The following is a 6,820-nucleotide window of genomic DNA, read 5'->3' on the forward strand; positions in this document are numbered from 1 at the left end:
TACTTTCCTTTATCCATTGTATAATTTTAGCTTCATTGTCCAACATCCGGTGTTCGTAGGTATGTGGGTGCATATTATCGTTTTCAATTTGACTAATTCGTCTATCTGTCTTTTAGATTATTTTTCTATATTGTTTTGTGATTGATCATCAGTGTGGTTGTATTTGCCTGAAACAAAGGGAATTATAAGGAGATGCTGATCCATAGCAAGAGATCACCTCCACTTCTGGATAGAGCTCTGGAGCATGGCACTTCTTTTTTAGAATAAATATTCCTATCCCGGGGGGTCACAAACAACAGTTCAAGGGTCACTTGATGTAATTTTTGAAAATTGTGAGGCCTGTCTTTATTTAGTATTCTTACATACCCATAGGATTATAGGGATCTGTGTAACATTGGTCAACATCACTCTTTTCCTTCCTATGTGTTTTTTGTTCTTTCAATTAAAAGTTGACAATATATTTCCTGCCTTATTTCTTGGCTTTTTCTCCCCTATCCCATCATTCTTTGAAAATATTTTACATACTTCTGATTTTTGTATCTTCGTGACAAATATATACCTCATATTATGTGAATCTGTATACTGATTTTCTATAATCTATAATGGTAACATAGTTATATTCACTTTCTTAAGAATATTGGACCATCCCCAGTTTGTCTTCATAACATTTCTTATGTTATCATTTCCTGAACGTTTTGCTTTTGGGGAAAGTTGCTGTGGAGAAACTGTTTTAGGGTTTTTTTGTCTTTATCTTACATGCTTGCCTCTTCCTATTGCCTGGCATACTGTGTTTTCCCGTTTTTGCTATCTTTATGTTTGAGTCTTTGCTGCTTAAATGACTTTATATGATTAATGCATTGGCTCTGAATTTTTATTACCTTCTCATATATCACAATTAGCCTCAGGTATCAACATGACCCATCCTAGGGTTATCTGATCAAACATCAGTTGAGTGTTTTCTTAGATCAGAATGTCTGATTTCTGCCTGAAAAACATTGTGTTGATGTGGGTAGAAGAATTCCACTGAGTTAGCAGTGTCTCTTACCAAATGGGCTTGGGCTGCTAAAGAGAAATAGCTGAATACAAGACAGTGAAAAAGCAAAAAAGAAAATGAAGAAACAATTGTCCCACATGTTTTCCTTCAGTGCCTAACTTGAGTTTCTCTCCTAAGATCCCCAAAAGATAGACGTTGGCCTAAGTGTAACAACAAAATCAGTGCATTACCAGAGTAGCTTTTACTTAAATAATTTAATCACAGTGACAGTATTTCATTCATCCTTTTCTGGAAATATTTCATGGATTAATTTATTTCAACTGTCAGGACTTCTATAATCTTAATAAAGTTGGTCTTAATTGTGCTTCAACTGTGTTGGAATACTCATGACTTGCTGTAGTAAGATCGTTGGAAACTGGTAGTGACTCATTTCTCTGGTAGTTGTTTTTGTTTTTAGACTGGTATCCAGTTATCTTGTTTTGAGGTGATTGTGGGTCCAAGTGCTGATTTCTTAGTTGGAAATTGTAAGAAGGGAAGAGAGGAGAGAACCTGGTGAGAGTGTTAAGAAGGCATGGAGAGAGTGGGAGAGTTCTGTGGTCTGGTGTCCATATGGACTTCTGGCAGATGGTGTATCCTTTGTTTGAGCACAGGGTTTCTTCTAAAGTTTGAGGCCACAACATACAGATAAGGAGGAAATTGGATTGTAAATAGTGTTTAGGGTTATTGAAAGAATAGAGAAGATCCAATAGAGAGAACCAATGTGTATTTTTATAGATGGCATGAACTCTGGTCCAGAAGGGTGTCTTTGCCTCGGTTTGCCTACCTGTTTTTCTGACTTATATGGCCTGCACATGAGCAGAGAATATTAATCCAATTTGATGGTGGTGACATGGCTTTTTGGGTGGCAGCTAATTATATGTTGGAGGAATCTGTTTGGGAATAAAGGTACTGTCGAAGCTTCATGAGCTGTTGTCCCACATTACCTATTATTCTGCCTGGTTTGACATGCACATGAGAAAAGGATGTCTCCCTTAGTTGGGGGATGGAATACGGCAATATTCCTCTTATTCTGAATGGGAATATATCCTATGCTGGTGTATGCTGGAAATCCTAAATTACTTATTTGATTATACAATATGTGCCAGTCAAGTCATTATCTTGAGTATCAGAAGAGGATTTGGAAATTTATGCTTTTTGGGCTGTTATATGTTATGAGAATCAATGAATTTGTAATAAACACACAGCTTTCCCTACCTCCACTCCATCCAGCACTCTCCCCAATATTCATACCCATAAATCCACTGATACTCTGTTTCCTTTTGGAAAAGAGGAGGCCTCCCAGGGATGCCAACCAAACACATCATGACAAGGTGCAATAAGACTAGGCACAAACCCTCATACAAGACTCACCAAGGTAACTCAGTAGAAGGAAGTGTCACAAGAGCAGGCAAAAGAGTCAGAGATACCACAGGAGCTATTGGTAGGAATCCCACAAACAAACCAAGCTAAACAACCAGAGCGTTTTAGCAGAGTTCTTTCCACAATGCTGTGCAGGCTCCATGACAGCCGCTTCACTTTCTCTGATCCCCCATGAGCCTTGTTAAGTTCATTCTGTGTGACATGTTCTCCTGTTTTCTGGCATTAGGGAAATTTCCAGAGATATGCAAAGATGACCCCCAAATAAAATTCTAAACAATAGTGAAGAGGCTATCCTAAATGTCCTTCACAAATAATGAGATTGATAACTATCTTATATGCAATCCTAGAGCCTTCAGCCAGCAGCTGAAGACACCCACAGCTAAGCACTGAGCCAAATGTTTGGAATCCAGTTGTAGAGAGTGAGGCGTAATGAGCAATGTATTCATGACGATGCTGGGGAAACCCAAAGAATAAGTTGACCTTAAAAAGGAGGAGCTCATTGATTTCAGACTGACAGTTCATAACCAGCATATGACAATACTAGGCTTGCTGAACCTGGGTCTCAGTTAGGAGTGTTGAGCATTCTTTGGGGTGGCTGGCTTTGGAACAGTATTTATCACTAAGGTAGGAATGGACATTAGTAGGTAATTCCCCATAGAGAGAAACTTTCAGCCTAGACACACTGTGGAAGGCCTAGGCCCAGCCCCAAACGATGGGATGAATTTTGATGATCCCCCATGAAGGCCTCACCTATTCTGTTGAGGGGAGAGGGACGGGCTTCGATGTGGGGTATTTGTGGATGGGAGGGACATTGAACTAGGATTGGTATATAAAGTAAGAATTTTCTAATTCAAATTTTAAGAATTAGAATACATTAAAGATCATATTCATCAAATTGTAGAAACCTTAAGTTCACCAGGACCAGAAGTCTGAAGTAGTAATTTATCTTCAGCAATTCTTTCTTGCCTTGAATGTTTACCTTATCTATCTATAGGTTCTCTCCCAAACATTCCACATTACATCAGCTGTGCTCATATTTCGATCTTAAATGTTAGAAAACAAAGAAGAAAATGACTAAATATCATATCCTGAAAATAAAAACACATATAAACATCTTAAAAAGGAGACTCTGACCTCATCCTTAAAAGGAAAATAGAGCTGTGAAATCAATGTGAGATAAATTAGCTCTAAAGAATGTGTTAGTTACAGTTATAAATTATTCAAATCTTGGATATGCATTTTATATTAAATTATTAAGAGTACATTGCAATGAAATATAAGCTGGGTACTGGAGATTATCATTAGAAGTATTAAATATGTGGACAGATAGGGGTAAGGCTCAAACTCAAGTGTCTATAACTTAGGTACATGTACACAGGGCATAAAAACAAAGAAATTAAAAAAAAACTAGGTGGAATAAAATGTAAAATTTTAACTATATATAACTAAAATTATGCTCAAGCTGAAAGTGTTTTCGTTGAAAAATGAAAAATAAAGATTAAATAATGGGCAAATTTTGTACAGCAATGATTATAAACCTTCATGTTGTGTTCATACTTAACCATAAAATTATTTTTATTGCTACTTAATTACTATAATTTTGGCACTGCTATGAATTGTAATGCAAAAAGGTTTTGGAGATAGAGGTTTGCCAAAGCATTTAAAACCCACGGATTACAAACACTCGTGTGATCTGATACTTTTAATCTGTTAAATTTAACACTTATTGCTAGCTAATATTAAAAAGTATGTCAGAATGGTTGAGTGAATGAAGGCAGTTGCTCCCAAGTCTTCCTACCTGAGTTTGAACCTGTAAGACCTATGTATGTTGGGGCAAAGAGGAAATAGACTCCTGGCTGCTGTATTCTGATCTATACATACACACACACACACACACACACACACACACACACACACACACGCACATGTGTATGCCCACATAAATGAATAAATAAAAATTAAAATTTAAGGTTTAGAGTTACTTAAACTTTTTATATACAGCAACTAAGTGGATAATTTTTAATGTGGTGTCTAACTTTAAGAAAACCACATAAACTTCATTTAAAGCAATCCTATAGCTTTATGAACATTATTTATATACCCTCTATAAACAATGTTATCAATAATAATAAAATGAGCAGACACATAATATTCAAAATACAGGGTTCACTCGCAAAATATGCTGTATTTGAACAGGGTAATGAAACTGTAATTAACATGCAAGTATGTGAACATAGCAGGTAGGAGAAATCTTCAAGAAACATTCATTTCAGGTCATATACAAGAAATCTGAGAGAGCCTGTGAAGTTGATTTTTCACTGAGTGATGGAGCTAAACATATCACAAAGTATTTTCTTTTGAAAACTATAGAAACATCCAATGACTAGCATAGGATGCGCTCCTCCATTAATATTTTCCTGCAGTAGGAGCACAATGTCATGTCTCCAAAGTTCACCAATTCAGGGTCACAGGTAATACTATAGCCATTATTTTTAACATCATTATTATTTGAAAAACAAGAAACTTAGAAATGAGTACTTGGTTGCAATTCAGATTGGAATAGAAATTTTCCTCAGAGATACCATCAATTATCTTTGTGGATGAAATAGCTAAAAAAAATTAGAAATTCATTTTGACACTCAAAAATAACATGAGTGAAAACATGAACACAATATGTTTTAACAGAAAAATTTGAAATTTTGTCAATATACAAAACTTCTGTAAGCAAGAGTCGAAACAATATATAGTGTTTTGTAAGAAAAATTTGCCCTGGCCAACTGGGCAGCAACAGGGGCCTGAACCTCAAATGACCTGGAATGAAGGGGCAAGCTACACAACAAATGGACAGCAAGACTGGATTTCTCATTAACCTGCAAAATTTTATTTTTCTCAGAGACATTATATGACGGTTGAGTCAGGAAGCTTGGGAGGTATGGGATTCATCAGGAAGAGGTTGTTGCTTGGTAACCAAACCATAGAATGTTCTTGTGAGCTAGTCCTTGAAGGAAGGCAGGTTATAGTAGATTCAATAATCTGCCATTTTATCCTATGTTTCCTATATTTGCATACATATAACAGTTATCTGTGGCCCACCAAATAATCAAAAGCCTCCTATGCCCAACATTTGGGAATGTGGGAGTCATGTTCTCCAGATGCTTCCTGCTGTCTGTGGATGAAGGTATCTTTACGGGGTCCCAAGGAAAATTTGAGATTATTTTCAAGTTGTGCAAAGACCATCGGTAACTTTAGGTGATATGTTTGGTCTGTCAAGTTCAAGAGGTCTTAGTTGCTCTACCCATATCTATGTCACCCTAAAGCAAATCCATAGCCTCTTGTTTCCTGTTGAAACAATAGGAAAACTGCTTCTCCAAAACATTTTAATTTTCATTTGACGAATATTTTTGACATTTTTAAAGTTAAGATATTCATATAGTAGACAGACTCCTTTACTTCAACAGTCCCTCTTTCAATTCCATTTATATCTGGACTTAACTAACTGTACGCATGAGAACAAAATCTATAACTCACAGCCCATACAGAGTTCAGTCCCCAAGAACTACATACAGCATCCCTAGAGCTCTACCATTCCCATGATTGTGCTGTGGTAGTCACTTTAACTGAGGTTATCATTATTACTTAGTGTGCTGGATTTTCAAAGGCTCACCAACAGGCAGAAAGTCACTAAGGAGATATTTTTATTTTTAGCTTTCTATTGTATTACATGGAAATAGGGCCCCATGTTGGGTACCGAGTATTTGCTTAATGTTTTACTCCTTTATCTCTTTAGAGTTTACCTTCTTGGGAGGGTACCTCCCAGTCCCAAATTAACATACAGATACATGTGATTACTTATAAATGCCTGACCTTTACTTGGCCTATTTGTAGCCAATTTTTCTAATGTTAAATATTACCATCTACCTTTTGCCTTTAGACTTTTTCCTTTCTCCATTTATGTATATCTTACTTTCCGGCCCAATTCACTACTTGCTGTGTTACTTGATATCTGTCCCTTACCATCCTCCTCTTATTGTATCTTGTTCCTTCCTCCTTGATTCCAGATTTATCCTTCTATGTATATTTGTCCTGCAACCACAACGTATCACTTTTCCTGTCTCACTATTGAATAATCAGCTCTTTGTCAGATCATCAAGAGTTGTTGACAGGCTAAGAATCTCAGCTTCACAAACCCACAGAATAATCAAAAGCAACACATATTTACTTCACTAACCAAATGCTCCATAGCATAAAGCTAACACATCTTAATATAATTTTCTAAGGAATCATACATTTCCAATATGGTCAGTATCATAATTTCAGTTGCACATATGTATGTGATATTTTGGGATGTCTTGACCTATAATGATGTGCATATCGACTTCACTTGGGAAGAGGGGAGTTTGCTGGACA

The sequence above is a fragment of the Cricetulus griseus genome, unplaced genomic scaffold (assembly GCF_003668045.3).
Source record: "Cricetulus griseus strain 17A/GY unplaced genomic scaffold, alternate assembly CriGri-PICRH-1.0 unplaced_scaffold_209, whole genome shotgun sequence".
In the NCBI taxonomy this organism is placed as follows: Eukaryota; Metazoa; Chordata; class Mammalia; order Rodentia; family Cricetidae; genus Cricetulus; species Cricetulus griseus.